The sequence below is a fragment of the Lepus europaeus genome, chromosome 5 (assembly GCF_033115175.1).
Source record: "Lepus europaeus isolate LE1 chromosome 5, mLepTim1.pri, whole genome shotgun sequence".
NCBI classification, from domain to species: Eukaryota; Metazoa; Chordata; class Mammalia; order Lagomorpha; family Leporidae; genus Lepus; species Lepus europaeus.
Window position 1 is genome coordinate 99,429,359 of NC_084831.1, and position 10,038 is coordinate 99,439,396.

At 38.5% G+C, this 10,038-nt stretch overlaps 1 pseudogene; it reads left to right on the forward strand.

The window, feature by feature from the left end:
• LOC133759159 (glycoprotein endo-alpha-1,2-mannosidase-like protein) overlaps nucleotides 1-9,445 on the forward strand; it is a 150,711-nt pseudogene extending 141,266 nt beyond the window's left edge.
• The last annotated feature ends 593 nt before the right edge of the window (nucleotides 9,446-10,038 follow it).

Below are 10,038 nucleotides of genomic sequence, written 5' to 3' on the forward strand. Positions count from 1 at the left end.
GACAGCTGGGACTAGAACTGGTGCCCATATGGAATGCTGGCATTGCAGACAGAGGATTAACCAAGTGATCCATGGCTCTGGCCCCTTGTTTCATTTTTGTAATTGAAAAAACTTAATAAATGAATGGAAATACAAGATGGCCTTCATAAATGTGAAAATGTGACCTTCACTGCTTTTATTTTTACCCAATTATTTGTGAAGAACTTAGCCCTTCCTATATGTATGTTCTTTAACTTATGTGAAGTCATTTCTATTCAACCTGAAGAACTTCATATAGCACCTTTACTAGTATTTTGCTACAGGTAATATATTAAGTTAGCTGTTGTTTTTCTAAGAATGTCTGTTCTGTCTTCAGTTATTGAGGATGATTTTTAGTTAGGTATAAAATACTAGATTTAAATTTTTGCAGAGTGAGCTTACAAATCAGTTGCTAGTGTTAAATCAACAAATACTCAAGTAATAAATAAATGATAGCATTTTCTGGTTAAAAGTTAAACTTCTCTTGGGCTCATATAATTTTTATAAGAAATAAAAAATATCACTTTTAACAAATATATTGCAAAAAATAAAGTATATGTATTCTGCATGTAGCCAGGAAATGAAATTTTATGAAACACTCAAAATCATTTCTCTAGGTTTTTGAAATATACAGGCAGCATAATATTGATATCTGTGTTCGCCTTTCTATGCAATAGAACATCAGAACTATTTCTCTTCTATAACTGTAACTTAGAACTCAGTGTCCAATATTTTTTCATATCTTTTTTGCCTCTAATCTGCCCAACTTATTTTAAATCCTGTTGAAATAAACATGAAGGACCAGTGTTGTGGCATAGTGGGATAAAACACTGTCTACTGCACGAGCATCCCATAGAGCGCCAGTTCAAGTCCTGGCTGCAATGCTTCTGGTCTAGATTTCTAATAATGGACCCAAGAATGGCATTGAAAATGAAAAGTATTTCAGATGGAAGCAACTCCTGAACTCCTGGCTCCTGGGTTTATTCTGGCCCAGAGCTGGCTGATGTGGAAATTTAGGGAGTGAACCAGTCTGTGGAAGATCTTTCTCTCTCCCAGTCTCTTCCTCTCGTTTTGTAACTCTTGATTTCAAATTAATTAATTAATTAATTAATTTTGTAATAAAGAAATAAACAAGACAACGTATGTGTCTATTTGACAAACTAATTTCAGTTTCTAAATAGTATTGCAATAGCAAATCAGATGTTATTTCTATTTCTAATTTTGTGAGGAATTTACATATTTTTTTCATAGTTTAAGATTTACACTTAAATATTTCATGCATTTGAGTTCATTTTTGGATGTTGTGAGAATTAGGGGTCTCATTTCATTTTCCTTAATGGGAACATCCACTTTTCAAAGCAATATTTATTTAAGAGACCATTATTTCCCCAGTGATTGCCTGTTATACCTTTGTTGAAGATCGGATTCTGTTACATTGGTCTATGTGTCTTTTTTTAAGCCAATATCATGCTATTTTATCTTCTATAGCATTTAAAGTTAGGTATATTTTGAAATCAGGTCATGTAATATCTCCTTTTTGCTTTGTCCTTTTTTGCTCAAAATTTTTTGAGTTATTTCTTTTTGTTGTTTTGTAATTCTACAAAATTTTACATTTTTTCAGATGTTATGAAATAGGTTATTGAAATTTTGATATTAGTTACATTGCATTTGTAAATTGATTTGGGTAAAATAACTTATTTTAACATGATTAATTATTTCAATCCATAAAACATGGAGTGTATTTTCATCATTTTGTCTTAATTCCTCACCTTCTTTTGTGCTGTTTGTCTCTTTCTATTTAGCACATACAGCATATCATCAAAATGGACAGTGCTCCCTATTGGAAATTCCTGGGCCATACTTTCCGTACATCACAATTCTGCCTCTGTCTTGTGATTCTTTTTTTTTTTTTTTTTCCCACAGACTCGTATATTTCAGTTAGTACAACAGCTTATATAGCCAAGACCAGCCAAGCTGGTCAAGGGGCAGTCTATGCCCCAACCAATCACAGCCTGTTGCCAGGCAGTTTCCAAAGCCATCCAATCACAGCCTGTTGCCAGTCAGGTTCTTGTCACCAGGCAGTTTCTGAAACCATCCAATCACGGCCTTCCATCAGTCAAGCTCTGTTGTCATGTGGTTTCCTCTGTTTTTTTTTTTTATTAAACTTTTATTTAATGAATATAAATTTCCAAAGTATAGCTTATGGGTTACCATGGCTTCCCCCCTCCCATAACTTCCCTCCCGCCCGCAACCCTCCCCTTTCCCGCTCCCTTTCCCCTTCCATTCATGTTAAGATTCATTTTCAATTCTCTTTGTATACAGAAGATCAGTTTAGTGTATATTAGGTAAAGATTTCAACATTTTGCCCATATAGCAACATCAAGTGAAAAAACTACCATTGGATTACTAATTATAGCATTAAATAGCAATGTACAGCACATTAAAGACAGAGATCCTACATAATTTTTTTTCAAATTAATTAATTTTCTATGCCATTTCCATTTTAACACCAGGTTGTTTTTTTTTTTTTTTCATTTCCAATTCTCTTTCTATACAAAAGATCACTTCAGTATATAATTAGCAAAGACCTCATCAGTCTGCGCCCACACAGAAACGCAAAGTATAAAAATACTGTTTCAGTACCAGTCATAGCATCACTTGGCTTTAGACGACACATTAGGGACAGATCCCACATGGGGTGTAAGTACACAGTGACTCCTGTTGCTGACTTAACAATTTGACACTCCTGTTCATGGCGTCAGTAATCTCCCTAGGCTCTAGTCATGAGTTGCCAGGGCTATGGAAGCCTTTAGAGTTCGCTGACTTTGATCTTATTCCGATAGGGTCATAGTCAAAGTGGAGGTTCTCTCCCCCCTTCGGAGAAGGGTACCTCCTTCTTTGATGGCCCCGTTCTTTCCACTGGGATCTCACTCACAGAGATCATTCATTTAGGTCTTTTTTTTTTTTCCATGATATCTTGGCTTTCCATGCCTGCTATACTCTCATGGGCTCTTCAGCCAGATCTGAATGCCTTGAGGGCTGATTCTGAGGCCAGAGTGTTGTTTAGGACATCTGCCATCCTATGAGTCTGCTGTGTATCCCACTTCCCATGTTGGATCTTTCTCTCCCTTTTTGATTCTATCAGTTAGTATTAGCAGATACTTGTCTTGTTTGTGTGATCTCTTTGACTCTTAGACCTATCAGAGCTATCAATTGTGAGCTGAAATTGATCACTTGGACTAGTGCGATGGAATTGGTACATGCCATCTTGATGGAATTGTGTTGGAATCCCCTGGCACATTTCTAACTCCACCATTTGCGGCCAGACCGATTGAGCATGTTCCAAATTGTTCATCTCCTCCCTCTCTTTTTTTATTCTACTCTACTCTTCTCACATTCTGAATGTTTCCTGAAGCAGATTGTGTCACCTGTATTTTTTCAAGAAATATCACATAATGGGCATATAGATCTACTTCTCAATGCAACTCCACTTCCTTCCATTAAGAACATGTCACCCTAGTCTCCAGGTATTAGCTCTATCAGATACTACCTAATTTGCAGAAAGTTACCTTAAAGGGCGTATGCAGGACTGGCATTTAGTGTAGTGGTTGAGAAACCCCACAAGAGGTCAACATTCTGTATTAGAGTGCCTGTGTTTGAGTCCTGACTTCAATCCTTATTTCAGCTTCATAAAAACATCTTGGGGGCAGCATGCAATGGTTCAAGCAGATGTGTAACTGCCATCCATGTAGGAGAACTGGATTGAGTTCCTGGCTCTTGAGAATTTGATAAGTAAAAGTAAATCACTGAGTGGGAGTTTCTCTCTCTCTCTCTCTCTCTCTCTCTCTCTCTCTCTGTGTGTGTGTGTGTGTGTGTGTCTCATCACTCTCTGTCTCTAAAGTAAAATAAATAAAAATGTTTAAATGGAGTCCATATACAATGACTAATTACAGTGTGTATACAGAGGATTACTCTGATAAGTAAGCTCCAGGGCTCACCACATATGGTCAGGCAAGTCTTTGTGTACATCAGAGCTCAACCTCTTCTTTTGCAAAACAATAATCTTTCATAATCATCTTCACCATAGACACTTTCATTTATAAATATTTCACATCTCACATTGCATCTCAGTAAGTGTGTGTGTGATAAAAACAGCCTGTGGCACAAAGAACCCACTGTGACACTGAAATAATAAAAAAACAAAAATAAAGAGCAAAGTAGAAGTGCATGCTAGGAAAACAGTTTTCCAAATATTCTGCTTGTGCAAAAAAATAATGTGGCTATATTTTACTGACATTATCATGCAATTTGACAGTGAATTTCTCAAAGAACAAATAGCCTATATTGACCTAATACTATTAAAACAAATGAAATGCGTTACATTATTAGATACTGATAATTGAAATATTCAACACATTATCCAGATGTGCATTAAAAGATTCTTCATCATGCTATCAAAAAAGAAAACCTTAAAAATACAACAGCTGAAGACTAAAGAATAATTGTGAATATTATATCACAATTCAAAATATAGTCAAATTTATAACTATTCAGGAAAGTTTCCCAATTGTGAATACTAAACCTCATAAGCAGCAAATGTTCAGAAAATTATGAATCAGTAAAAATATACCATATTCTTCTTATATGAGTATAAATTCACACACCTCATTAGAAAGCAGTTTGGCAATCCCAACACTGTTGAACCAATGCTTAGTTCATGATCCTGTGATCTCCTTTTAGGCCTAGATCCTAAATATATGCTTACATATTTGCATCAGGAGGCATTCAAGTCTTGGCAATGGAAGCAACTGAAGGAATTATAATAATGTGAGGAATTCAAGAGACCTTCAATTGGCCATGCATAATTCTGGTACACTTAGGTAATTTCTGACAGTTTTGAAAAATAGAATAACAAGCAGTCAGATGCCTGAAAGTGTGATAAATAAAATATTAAGTTCAAACAAGAAAAATAGAGAATTATAGATGATTTTTAAAAGAGACATAGCTTGTGATTATGGAACATCAAGTGATTGTACCAATGAGAAGTGTATTTCGAATCTATACCATTACAAAGCAGAAGAGGTCCGGAAACAACCCATCATAAAATAGGAGGATATAAAGTTGTACATTCAAAATTAGATATGAGATATTCCAGGGAACAAAAATGAACTACATGAGCAAATGGCCAGGTGTTTGTATTATCTATCAATAGTGCACTTGTTCTTCTCCCTGATTTTTTTTTTTTTATGGCCACATGGAAAGTCACTTTATACCAACTTGTAGAACAGAAAAAAAAATGACAAATTGAGTTCACAGAAGGGTCAGCTGAATGTCAGTGCAAACTAAAACAGTCTCCAGTACTACAAGTCTGCTCTGGCATCCCTGAAAAAAGAAATTTATCTTAAAAGCAGTACTTCAGGTAGTCCATAGAGTCACTCCATGTGTGTGAAGAGAAATGGGTCAAAGTAGAACTCAGGTACACTGCCAGAAAGTTTGGCTAATTGGTTATAGACTTGTAAGGAAAAAAAAAAATGGGGCAGGAAAAAGTTGAGGATAAAGAGATCTAGAAAAGAGATATAGAAACATAAGGATGGATAAATTTTTGGAACCTAATTGTAAATTATTTTATATTACGTATCTGTGCCCATCAGAGAGTTCTACTTTATTCTTTCCTAATATAATCATCAATGATATAAATAATCCCCCTAACAACCACTTTCATGATGTCTCACAAATTATGAATTATTGTCATTAATTTCACTAAATTTGATTATTTATAAATTTAGGTTAAAATCTGCTTTTGCAAATATTTTCCATTGATTCTTTTTTATTATCTTTTCCTTTCTTGTATTTTCATGTGTTAATCAAATATATACTGTGGTGGACTTTAATATTCTCAATTGACTTGTTATTGATTTGCTTTCAGGAAATATTTTTGGTGATTGGATAGAGTTTCAAATAAGCATTTTTCTGAGGCCAACATTATGGCACAGCAAGTAAAACTGCGGCCTGTGACACAGGACATCCCTTATAGGCACTGATTTGTGTCCTGGCTGTTCAACTTCCAATCCAGCTCCCTGCTAATGGCCTGTGAAAGTACTGGATGATAGCCCAAGTGTTTGGTTTCCTGACACCCACATGGGAGACCCACTTGAAGCTCCTGAATTAGCCTGGACCAGTGCTGGTTATTGTGGCCAGTGTAAGATCTCTCTCTTTGTCTACTCCTCTCTCTCATAATCTCTGACTTTCAAATAAATAAATAAATCTTGAAAAAATAAACATAATTGGAGTGGACAGTTTGTTACAATGTTACATTATACATTTGTGTTACAATGCCATTTGTTTAGCCCACATTAGAGTGTCTTCGTTCAAATCTGAGCTTCATTCCCAATTACAGTTTCCTGTTACTGCACACACTGTGAGAGAGCAGATGTTGGCTCAAGTAGTTAAAACCCTAACATCCAGTCCAGCTCTCTGCTGTGGCCTGGGAGTGCAGTGGAGGATGTCCCAAGTGCTTGGGTCCTGCACCCCATGGGAGACCAGAATAAGCACTTGGCTCCTGCCTTCGGATCAGCACGGTGCGCCAGCCGCGGCGGCCATTGGAGAGTGAACAAAGAGTGAAAAAGGAAGACCTTTTTCTCTGTGTCTTTCTCTCACTGTCCACTCTGCCTGTCAAAAAAAAAAAAAAATACTAACATCCATGTTGGAGATCCAGATGGAATTCCTGTTCCTCGGTTCAGCCCTGGCCCAGCCCCATCCTCTTGTGGACATTAAGGGTGTGAATCAGTGGAAGGGAGATCTCTCTATCCTTATTTCTCTCCTTTTCAAATGTAACTAATTAATTTAAATCTGTTAAGGATAAACACAAAGAAGCAAACATTATGCCATGACTTAGAAATTTTACATTGATACTGCTGAAAACAAAAGAAAAAGATACATGCTGAAGATGCTAAGAATAATACTTATTGATGTCCTTGATACCCAAATTCAAATAATGTACATTTTCATATCATGCATTGCTAGACTCCTAATTCCTTATTTATTCTTTATTTATTCTCAAATCCTTATATTTTATATATTGTGTAATAGCACATTGCTTCTGTACTTACTTTAGACACTTTAATTTAGAACAATAAATTAGAAAATTGTTCAATTTTACCTAGCACCATACAATCTACATTTGCAAATGCTGTTTCAGTCTAGAATCATATTTTTTTATCTGATTAGGTTTCTGTAGCATTTATTGTATAGTAATTCTGTGGTATAAATTCTTTCATGTTACAAGATTGTGAACCTGAGTGTAAAATTATTTGTGATCAATTTTGTTGTGTTTTGCTGTTTTAATTAACACTTTTAAAATGTCACTCCTTTGTTTCCTGGAATGCTTGGTTTTTGGCAAGATATACACAATTTTTATCTTCATTTCTCTTTAGGTAACATTTCATTTTTTAATTGCTGTCTTCATTTTTTTTCTTTTGTTTTCATCAGTTATCAATGTAAAATGCCTAGGTTTTGCATAGTGTTTGATTCTTCCTGCTTATCCTTTGCATTTTTTAATCTCTTTGAAATGCTTTTGGTGTTTGGTATTTGTGTGGAGTTCAGCTGAACTGGAAATAGCTGAACTACAAGTGCCTAGCCAATTAAAACAGCAATCAAAATGGAACTAACAACCAAATCTTTAATCACTTGCTCCAATAGTATAAAACAAAAAAATGCTGACTGTCCCCTGTTTCATTTTCTGCTACTGAATACCAAGCCAACTGAGGGTCAATTGGATCAGTTCCCTATTAAAGGAACCTTGAAAGAATGGGTCCTGCAGCTCTATGGACACAGGTGCCAAAAGGAGAAAAAATGAGATGGGTTGGGAACAAAAAGGTACTGAGAATTGACTAAGAATGGGAAAATGTGTCTTCACATTTTCCTGAAAAGGATTCCTATAACTGCAGGCTCTGTGCTGGTAATGCAGATATGTAAAGGAACATGGCCAATTAGGGATATCTGAATGCTTGCCATTAGCTCAAGGCAAGAGATGATAATGCACTGAATCTTATGTGGGGTAGTCAATCCCTACCCTTTTGCCTGCCAGGTAAAGCCTGTGTAATTCCCTATGGTCAGGCCTGAAAAAATCACTCACAAGGTGCAAGAATCTTGAACATTAGTTTTACAGTAAACCTGTAATTACAAAGTGCATTCAAAGTATGGAGACAGTGTTGTGGCCTAGCAGGTATAGCCACTATCTGTGGCATTGGCTTTCCATGTGGGCATCAGTTCATGTCCCAGCTGCTCCACTTCCTATCCAGTTCCCTGCTAATGGCTTGGGAAAAGCAGTGAAGATTACCCAAGTGTTTAGAGCTCTGACATCCATGTGGAGGACCTGGAAGAAGCTCTTGGCTCCTATCTTTGGCCTGGCCAAAAAAAAAAAAAAAAAAAATGCCAATCAAAAAATGCCAATCAAAACAATTGGAGGGGATTGTCAGTAGATAGATAGATATAGACAAACACATTAAACAAATGGATAAATAAGGGGTCTAAGGACTTGGGCCATCTTCTATTGCTTTCCCAGGCCATAGCAGACAGCTGGATCAGAATGGAGCAGTACAACGCTGGCTATTGTGGACCTTGGGGGATTGATCCAGCATTGAACCAGCAGATGAAAGCTCTCTCTCTCTCTCACTCTCTCTCCATATTGTGTGTGTGCATGTCTGTGTCTCCATCTCTCTCTCTGTATCTCTTTCAAATAAATTAAATAAATATTTTTTAAAAAGAAAATATGTTTTCATAAAAATTAAAGAAAGTAGGAGGAGGGGAGGGAAGAGAGAGGGAGGATGGGAAGGATCATGGGCTTAAAATTATATATATGGAATATATACAATTATATGGAATATATACTGCGGGACATGAGGGTGGCCATGGTGCAACTCACGGGGAGGTAGCGGGACCAGCCCTGGGGAGGGCATCTCGGCCATTGTCCAGCGGCAGCGCCACATCTGCATCGTGCTTTTCCTGGTGCTGCTTTTCGCCTTCGGCACCCTCATGGGCCTGCACACGCTCAAGGCTCCAGATGGACTCCTAGCACTGGGCCCAGGCCTGAAGCTGGTAACCTTTGAGCAACAGCCGGAGGGGGCCCCGGTGCCCACCGTCTGGGACTCTACCGTGCCTGCCACACCGCCGCCTCCACCCTGCCCTGCAGAGCCGGGCAGCCCCCCGGGGCTAGTACCTGCAGAGACCAAGCCTGCCTCTGGGCAGAGTCTACATGTGCTTGGACCTAAACGCCTTCTACTGCTCGTGGTACAGCACCCCATGGCATGAGGGCTGCTACATCCACTGGGACCACGTCATGGTGCTGCACTGGGACCCCAAGATCTCAGCCAGCTACCCTTGTGGCTGCCACAGTCCCCCGGCAAGAGGACCGTTGGGGACCAGATGAAGAAACAGGCTGCCAACGATGATGCTGGCAGCCTCTTCTCCAACAGGCCCTAAGAGAGGGACGATGAGGAGGCAGACGCCATCTATGCTGCGCTGAACAAGAAGATGGTGCCGAGAGGAAGTTAGACAGGCAGAGTTCGAGTTGTTTACAAGGAAGTTTGGGCACAGGCATCAGGAGATATGAATCAGCACGTGGACTCTATGGAAACCAAGCGCATGATAGGGTAACCTTTAAAACAATTGGCCGGTTTCTCTTCCTCTCCCCTATAGCATTGCATTTTTTGCTTTAAAAGAGGCTTACTGCACCATAATAAACGAGTTCCTGCATGACTCGACCCCCCTCTGTGTCTGATTGTCTCCGGGATCAAGGGAGGCTGGGGAACGGGCGAGCAACACACTTACCTTTCCTCGGACCCAGTCCATCCTCATTCAGGCTGGACATGGCCACGGATGTCTTGACCAGCTCTCAGTTCATCAAATGGTGTGCCTTCTTTAAAGAAGAATGTCGGGTGTGGGCTGAAGGCCATCGGCAAGCCCAGCCTGCGATACCAATTACTTATGCTGTGCGGGCCTGCCGCATCAGTCGAACGGAAC